Source organism: Panthera uncia, assembly GCF_023721935.1.
Source record: "Panthera uncia isolate 11264 chromosome A1 unlocalized genomic scaffold, Puncia_PCG_1.0 HiC_scaffold_17, whole genome shotgun sequence".
Lineage (NCBI taxonomy): Eukaryota > Metazoa > Chordata > Mammalia > Carnivora > Felidae > Panthera > Panthera uncia.
The window spans coordinates 17,237,355-17,246,848 of NW_026057577.1; the positions used below are offsets into that span (position 1 = coordinate 17,237,355).

A 9,494-nucleotide genomic window follows, 5' to 3' on the forward strand; every position below is an offset into this window, starting at 1 on the left:
AATGTGGAAAATCTATAATAAAAAGTTAAATTAGATTCAAGGTCAAGATGACTCCTTAGGTTCTCATACTCTCTTGGCCCTAACATACAGAAATGGTCAGGAAAACGGGTACCTGGGTGGCTCGGTCGGTTAAGTGGCAGTCTTCAGCTCAGGTCACAATCTCATGGTTCATGAGTTTGAGCCCCACATCAGGCTCTGTGCTGACAGCTCAGCTGACAGCCTGCTTTGAATTCTGTGTCTCCCTCTCTCTCTGCCCCTCTCCCACTCACTCTCTCTCTCTCTCTCTCTCTCAAAAACAAATAAACAAAAAAAGAAGAAGAAAAAGAAATGGTCAGAAAAAGAAGAAACAGGTTACTATAAAACTTAGAATAAAACTTAGCGTATATAAGAATAGCACAACTAAAGCTCTGCAAGAAACAATATTTTGTTTGTGGTCGTATGATAGTATTTAAAACCTGGCAAGTTTTAGGGCGTGTTTGGGAAGAGTTATAAAATAACTTTCTTTGTTATTACTAAAAATATAAATAAACACGGATATAAAATAACAGTGGCTACTAAAAAAATGTGGATGGATGGTATAGGTATCAAACCAGCAAGGGAGAACAGAAGCAGAAATGTTGAAAATTTTAACAGTCCAATGAAATGCAGAAAAAGAGAAGGAGGGGAAGCAAATGAAAAAATAAGTGTAAAAATTTTTTTTTTGTTTAGAAAACAAATTTTTTGTTTAGAAAACAAAAAAATTAGATGGTGTAAATAGGTACATCACTAGTCACAAAAATTCAAATAGGCTACTGACACTACCAAAAGACAGTTTATGGAAGTATTTTTGTTTTAGCTGCAGTCACATCTTGTTTGCAAGAAACAACTTGAAACGAATTTGGTTTTTAAAAGTTGTGTGGGCTAAAACAGCTTTATGAAAAACGAGGTCAAGGCTACGTGGGCCAAGACGAAGCTAGTCAGTGGAGGACTGTATCAAAGTTCAACCAGAAAAGCAGAACCAGTATGGGATTATATTAAGAGACTTATGGGGCACCTGGCTGGCTCAGTTGGTAGAGCATGTGACTCTTGATCTCAAGGCCGTGGAGTTTGAGCCCCATGCTAGGTGTGGAGCCTACTTTAGAATAATAATAATAATATAATATTTTATAATAATAAAATAAAATAAAATATAATATTATATAATAAAATACACATGCTCTACCAATATATGAAGAAAGAGAGATGGGTACCTGCGTGTCTCAGCTGGTTGAGCATCTGACTCTTGATTTCTGCTCAGGTCATGATTTCACGGTTCCTGAGTTCGAGCTGCACATCAAGCTCTGCCTTGACAGTGTGAAACCTGCTTGGGATTCTCTCTCTCCTTCTCTCTCTGCCCCTCCCTTGCTCATTCTCTATCTCTCTCTTTCTCTCTCTCTCTCAAAATAAATAAATAATTTTTTTCTTAAAAAAAGAGAAATTTATTCCAAGAAGTTGATTTATGCAATTGTCAAGGCTAACTAGGCAAGGCGAAAACCCACAGGGCACATCATCAGGACAGGTAACTCTCTGTCACAGGCTGGCCACAGGGGAAGTTTCTTCTCCTTCAGGAAAGGCTCAACTCTGTTTTTGAGATCTTTCAATGGATTGAATCAAGCACACCCAAATTAACTAGGACACTCTCTCTTACAGTCAACTGATTATGGACTTTAATCACATTTACAGAATACCTTCAAAACAACACATACATTAGTGTTTGATTGAATAACTGGGGTCTGTAACCTAGCCAACGGAGATACATCAAAAAGGCCACCAGAGTGAGCAAGATCTGACATTACTGGAGGTCAAAGCAGGTGTCTCCTTGTCTGAAAGGCTGGAGGTCACTTCTCTCATGTTAGCCGCACCCCCCCCCCCAAATTGGATGTTATCTTTGTGCTCAGATACCAGCCCATAACCAAATTCTACTAGAAACTCCTCCAGCGACAAGTCAACAGCAAATCCTAAGAGTACAAAGATGCGATTTACCAACCTCTCTCTATTCCTGTACATCATTGTTATTAGTGACTGGCTATGAGGCAACTCTGAGTTACTCTTTATGAACATTTTGTATTTACCATTTCTCTTGTGACCTGCCCTGCCAGTGCAGGATGACCATCCTTTCCTTAGGACATGGTGAAGAGAGAAGATTTAATACACCTATTGGAGCAAAAAATGGACGAAACATTTGAACAGTCAGTTCACCAAAGAAAACACACAGATAGCTTTTAAGGTCATGAAAAGTCACTCAACATGATTAACCAGGAAAATGCAAATTTAGAACCACAAAAAGATATCACTACACACTTGTGGGAATGGTAAATGTTTTTTAAAAAAGGAAAAAGCAAAAGGAATTCTTACCATGTGCCCGGCAGTGTTCTAAGTATTTTGAAGGTATTATCTTATTTAAGTCTCAAAAGAAACAAACAAACAAACAAAAACACAAAAACCCTATGAGGTGGATACTATAATTTTTTCCCCTTTTACAGAGGGGATAATATGTGGCAGAGGTGGTGGGATTAGAATGAGTCTGATTTCTGATTTCTATGCTTTTAACCCTTCTGCGATATGCCTAAGACTCTTCCTTTAGACTTTCCTCTCACATGGCAGGTCTTCTTTCCAGAATATCATACATACACCCACACAAAAAGCCCTCCAAAAATCAGGCTCGTTTTCCAATTTTGTAGAAAGCTTAAGACTGATAATTATAGAAACTTTTTAATGGTTTACTTTTTCTTTCCACAAATAGATTGTTTTCCTTTAAAATTTTCTTCGAATTAACCAATTTCTATATCATGAATAATGGTCTTTGCGTTTCAGAGTTCACAGAAGTGTTCTGTGTTAATTTGGGAATGCACTACATTCAGAGATCCAAAAATCTTATTTTCTAAAGAATGGTTCCCTTCAACAACAACACAAGATGAAGAAACTCTCTCTTAATTTGAGATTGATCAGAAATCAACATTCCATACCACTTCCCTGTTCGAGGGGCACAAAATAAATGATCTTGCTTTTTCTACTAACTTGAGACTCCTAAGAAGGAACAAATTTTAGGCAAACAGCCACTGGGGATAAAATAAGATATGAAATTTACCATTAGAAAGATTTTGTCTGGATATCCCATTTTGATAGGGCAGCAAGAAATGTGTGAAAACTTTAACCAACGGTGGGGTTTGAGGGGACAACAGAGAAGTTATATAGAGAATGAACTAATGTGGTTGTCTCTTTTCCAGCTCAGTTTTTCTTACAAAGCAGTTAAAATGGATGCTGAGCTTTTAAGAGCTTTTGGAACAAATGCATTTGGTTACTACAGTAGTCCACAGCAATCTTAAAGAGTGTCCTTCTCTTCTTAGGCATGGCCCCCACAGTGGGCACCTGTGAGTGTCCTTAAGTCCAAAGACCTAATCAAGGATGTGGAGGAAAAGGAGTTCTGATGTACTTTTGGTGGGCATGTGCAGCCGCTATGGAAAACAGCACAGAGGTTCTTCAAAAAATTAAAAATAGAAATACCGTAGACGAATGGGTAAAGAAGATGTGGTATAGATACGGTGGAATACTATCCAGGCATAAAAAAGAATGAGGTCCTGCCATTTGCAAAACCATGGATGGACCTACAGGGCATTGTGCTAAGTGAAATAAGTCAGCAAAAGACTAATAAGATATGATTTCGCTTCTATGTGGAATCTGAAAACGAAACAAACGAACAAACAACGTGGAAACAGGTCTGTTTCCAAACTGGTGGGTGCCAAAGAGGAGGGGGTGTGTGGGATGGGCGAAATGGGCTAAGGAGAGTGGGAGTTACAGGCTTCCAGTTATAGAATGAATAAACGACAGGCATAAAAGGTACAGCATAGGGAATATGGTCAATGGTACTGTAATGGCACTGTAAGGTGACAGCTGGTAGCTACACTTGTGGGGGGCACAGCATGATGTATGGAGTTGTCAAATCACTGTTGTCCAGCTGAAAGTAATGTAACGTTGTGTGTCAACTATACCTCGATGTTATGTATATATAAAGCATAGATAAAACATAGAGGTCTAATGCATCTAAAATAATTCCATATTTCCCTCCATAAAGAGAAGCCTTTTCGAACATACTAAATACCCTTTGACTCTTGTGGCTGGAACTAAAGCGAAGGGATTACAAGTTAGCCGACCGTGAAATCAGCCCTTTTCATAAGCATTGGATTTCTGCAAGAACAGAACGCAAACCTCATGTGATCCCTTAGGGCTTTCCTCCAACACTGCCCATTAGCTACCGGGCTTGCGAGAGTAAATGTCTCCTGGGTATGGCTGAGTCGAGTTTGGTATCTGAGTCTCTCAGCTTGGTAGGTGTCCAGGACAAACGAGAAACTCAACCCTCCTGTTCAGTAGACGCACCTCTCTTGTCAAAACAAGTAACTCACACTTTCTTTTTCACCAGATCACGAGCCCTCTGTGTCTCACCGCCAGTGCTCTGACTTGTGACCAGCTCTTCTCGTCTCCGGAGGGAAAAAAAAAAACACACCTGGACCTTGGGTTCCATAAACGCTCTTTTTCATTTGTGTGCTTCTGTGCTACCTCATTTCTCTAGATATACATGGTAAAACGTCCTTTCTGAAATACTATCGGCCGCTCTTCAGAATTAGGAACATCACAAGTTCCATCTGTCCTCGGAAACAACATAGATCAAGTTCACGTCTCCTCCAAACACCCGAAGGGTTGCTTTTCTTGGGCTTCTTCCTAGTGACCCTCTATATAGTGCGGAAAATATGATCAACTACACCTTTAAAGAGGAATGAACTTCCAACTGCCTACTTATTCTTACCTATTAGCATTTACATTCAAATATTTTGAGTTGTACAAACCTTAAAGAAAAATTTCAAGGCATGTAATACATGTTAGCTAAAACTAAGATTTATAGCTCAGTATTCTATCAAATAAAGATCCATACATCCTAGTAGCACTTTTTCTGGATATCCTTGATAGAGCAGAAATTGTGAAAAATTCAGATCTCTAAATTTTCCTGGAAATCTGGAAAATCTGGCAATGTATTGGGCATGCACTTTGTTATAATAATTGTTCACAAGAACTGACTTGTGGCTCCTCTGATTTACACTCCTTCGTTCTCCATAGCCTCCCAAGAGAAAGGATGAGTTTCACTGTGTTTTATCATATTATGGCTTGACCTTCTATAAGCCCCTGGCCCCTGGAGACATCTGGAACTAAACCTCATCTCGTTTTCTACATACCCTGAATCAAACTGTTGGTGCCCATAACAAGGCAGCAACTGCCCTCTTGCATATAGCAATGTGGAAAAACTTAAAAGAGTCTTTGAATTCACAACTATGAAAACTAAGACGATAGAAAAATGTGTTGAGAATAACTTTTTGAGTTATGACACATCCTCTGTGCGTAAGAGCAACGCACTTACCTATATTACAGTAGGTATTAAAGCCATGCTCAGCATTTTTTTTTTTTTTTTTTGGATTCTGGACACATCTGAGAATCATTTCCTCAGGGGGAAAAAATGCACATTTACACAACAATGTTACAAATTTTTCTAACAATTTTAAATGTTTCCGGTCCCCCTGAGGTCATTGGGGAAAGCCTGGAGCTCACAGATCTCAGGTGTGGACTTCATGCTCTAAGAAAGAGAGATGCTTATGTCAGATCCCCCTTCCTCTGCACTCAAGAGCCTGCAAATGAACCTTTGCCTAGTATGACCAGTGGGTGACTCTGGGTCACTCACATTCCATCCAGACCCTCCTTTGTGTAAAAGGTTTTATCTTCCTACGTCTTGTTTCATACCATTCATCTTGCTTATGTGCTTAGTGAAGACATAGCCTCAGCTGCTACAGGGGCTCCCCACAGAAGGCTAGGCTTCCTTCCACTGTGCTCTGCGAATGCCAATCTCCAGCATTCCCATCGGTGAGGCTGCGCCCACCCTCTCTCACTACAGGATGAGAGAGTTCCTCCATAGGCCAGTGGAAGGAGTGAAGATTTCATAATCTCTGCTTGGAGCCAAAGCTAGGGATAGACCTGTTGCACTTCCTGACGGATGCTTTCGAACATTGCTGTGGTTGCGACAGCTCAGATGTAGCTGCTCAATTACTGTCTACGCACCATCCACCTGGATCGTACGTAGATAGCCTTACGTAGGTGCTCCCTTCTGTGGAATGCGTTGCTATCAGGACTCTTTTGAGGCTGTGACATTTTATCATGATGTATCCAGTGACGCCATGTTGAGCTCTTCATCCAACCCTTTTCTCTCAACCAATTCCCCGGTCCCTTCTCATTCTGGTGTCTTTGAATTTTTGCGTCGCAGCCGGGCAGATAGGCTGGGAGATCCCAGATAAAATGACACAAATAAATAATTCTTTAAGTTTTTAACAACACATTTTTCCCCGAAGCTTTTTCCTTCAGAAAGCTGTTGCCAAGCAATTCTGTATAAAGTGAATTGCAGAGAACAATCATGGAAAAGAGCTCAGGAAAAAAAAAAAAAAAAAAAGAGGAAATTTATCTCGGTCTTTTTTTTAATGTAGCTTCTCCTGTTTTCCTGGTAACATCAAGTCTTTTATCTTTAGCGTTATAACCTCTTGCCAGGCGAGAGAGTTGACACAGCTTCTGTTTGATGAGGACGCCTTTTGAAGGGTCATGCCCAATATCATGGTTTCTTCAAGGGCTCGAGATTGCTTGCACTGTTTGATGTCTTACCTCTTGCAGGCCTGATAAGCAGTTAGATGACCATGATAAATGAGTATCATGGGAAAAGTGATAAGAATTCAAAGGCTCGGCATGAATTATGTCCTCACTCATACAGAAGTGAAGATCCTCTTATCTTTCTCTTTAATTTCTTAATTACAAAAAAAAAATATTTCCTATCTAAAGAGAGAGAGTTCACCGGAATATTTTGTGACCATTGTCTGATACCAACTAATTTGCTCTGAGAACCTTTTCTCGTTTGTGATCTTGTTGTTTTGTTCTTTTTGTTGGTGTTGATAGGGTTTGTCGTGAAAGCCAAGGTTCCCTGTGATATATTGCTTTACTGTAATAGAAACGCTTGGTTACTAAAATGGCAAACTAGCATAAATTGCCCTCCAAACATGGGCGTCAGGAACATGCATTATGTACATAAAGGCTCCAGACTCGCCTTCTCTTTTTCTCCCTCTAACCCAGCACAGCTGCATAGTATGCTCACCGCCAAAGTCATCAGCTTGCACACGCATGTGGAATCTGGCTCAAATCTACCCCCTCACGCTTCCCTCCCACTGGAGGAGGCAGAAGAAAAGAGTTCAAATCCACCTGTGCTCACATGGTTCTCGGCTAGCACACGGGGTCTTGTCAGAGAAAGAAAAAGACAGGAGCATGGTCAGTCATACTGTGTGTGCCTCTGAGGCCCACACCATTCCCCATCCCTGTTTTCTTCTGGTTTCTCCGGGTGGAAATGATTCATTTCCTTCTCTATTCTCCAAAGCAGCACGCTTTAGCAATGGGATAAAGGAGAAGAGCGTAGAGACTGGGAGTCTTCAGATCTGGTTAAAATTCTGGCTGTGCTATTTGTTAGCTATGTGATCTTAGGCACATTACTTAACCTCTCTAAAATCCAATTTTCTCATCTGTAAAATGGAGATAGTAGCCATTATTTATAGGACGGCTGCGATGAGGGCTTGAGATAAAATACATCAAAGTGCCTGTGACAATGCCTGGCACACAGTAGCATTTGATCAATGTTAGCTCGGCAGGAACGTGCGTCTCCCTGTAACCAAGTCCCACAGCAGAGAACTAGAATGCTATGACATGTGTATTGTTGGTCACTTAAATTGTAAAGTACACAAAAACTATGGGTCCGTTTGTTTCTTATCCGTACACATTGCACATTATTTTCTCTTTTGACTTTGAAAGAGGAAGACGGGCATTTATATGACTCGACTGTCACTTGAATGGCAACACCTCAACTTAGCTGTGTTATTCACCTGTAGAGACACCATTCATTTTTTTTCCCCTTCACAGTCAAGATCCACTAACGAAGAGAAATTTTATCTCCATGTAATCTGTTCTCTCACGATATTTCTTTAGCTACAAATAACCTGTGGCTACCCCCTTGATGCACATGACTTTGATCCTCTGAGATCATTTGCCCTCGCTTCTCATCCGCCGGCACGTGAGCTTCCTGTGGTCATGCGGTGGTCTTCTGTGCTCTCTACAAAAGCTCCGAGCACAGTGATTTGTACACAGTGGTTAATTAATCACTCTGTTACTCTTTAAAAGAGAAGACTCAAAGCAAGCGTTAGGTGCCCTAGTCCAAGTACGTTAGCAGAGAAGTAACTCTTCTGACCAGGAAAGAGTCAAGCTTGCTTTAACATCTCAAGCCTTCTCTCGTGTATGTGTTTCTTTGGTTTGCTTTATTTTTATTCTCTAGTAAGGGTGGGTCTGTAGAGTATAGGCAGTCTTCTGGGTGTGGTAGGATCCAAGTCCCCATCCCAGCTCTCTACCTTCTTTCCCAGATGCTCTTAAGAAAGTCCTTTACCCTTTCTAGACCACAGTGTCTCCATTATGTCCATATCTGTCTCTTTAGAGATGGTTTCTAAGACCCCTTAGGTCTAACACTTCATGACAACATGAAAACCCACATTGTGGGTTTGAGGTATGCTGTCGAGCCATGGCACGACAAGGAAGCCTCCTCTGAACCTCCTAGGGAGTCACATCAGACACTTCTGTGATGGGCATCAAGTGCACACTGTGACTTCGACAGGCCACCAAGGGCCTTAGTGGTCTTTCTCCCTATGCACGCAAGAGTGACAGGGGGCTGCTGCAGTGTGGTCACGTCAACCCCACTCTTGTTGACAAGGGCACCTAGCTTGACATTGGCTTCCCTGAACAGCTCACATTTAGAGCCTTCTCTCTGGTGGATCCAGGGAGAAGTCAGAGAAGTAGGGTTTGTTCTGTGTTGGGGGAAAAAAAAATTAAAAGCCCTTAATCATAACAACCCTGGTTTAATACATTTTCCAACATGGTGATGACATTCTGTTCAATAAAAACTCTTCAATAAAGACCCAAAGAAACTGGCTACAAACCAGTTTCCCTGAATTCCCTAGTCCCCCTGAGTGAAAAGTAATGTAGCCGGAAACTAGTCCAGTTTTTGGCACTTGGTATGACCATTCTAAAGTCACATTTTGCGTGTGACGCAAAGAGCACACTCTTAACCCTGTTCTCATCATGTGAAAGGCTACGTGCTTTCAAGCAGTCTTCATGGAGCTAGAGTTTTATCTCCATTTTAAACATGAATCTCTTTATTGTCCCTATAAACTTCAATTCTCAACACATTGTTTTGCTGTGTAGATAGACTACAGAGGGACATTTTCCTTTAAAAAGTCCATACCTTTTACTTTTGTACTGAATGGGTCTTGAACAGTGTGAATAAAAATATCGCAAGCAGTTCTCAGCTCCAATTTGGGTATCAGCACTGTTTTCAAAGACACCAAGAAAATGAAGTATAGAGT

General features: G+C 40.8%; 1 non-coding gene across 1 annotated transcript; it reads left to right on the top strand.

Annotated features, from left to right (window-relative positions):
• Nucleotides 1-1,031: 1,031 nt before the first annotated feature.
• Nucleotides 1,032-1,105, top strand: TRNAK-CUU (transfer RNA lysine (anticodon CUU)). Its single transcript has one exon. It is a non-coding gene; the product is annotated as a tRNA-Lys (tRNA).
• Nucleotides 1,106-9,494: the final 8,389 nt, after the last annotated feature.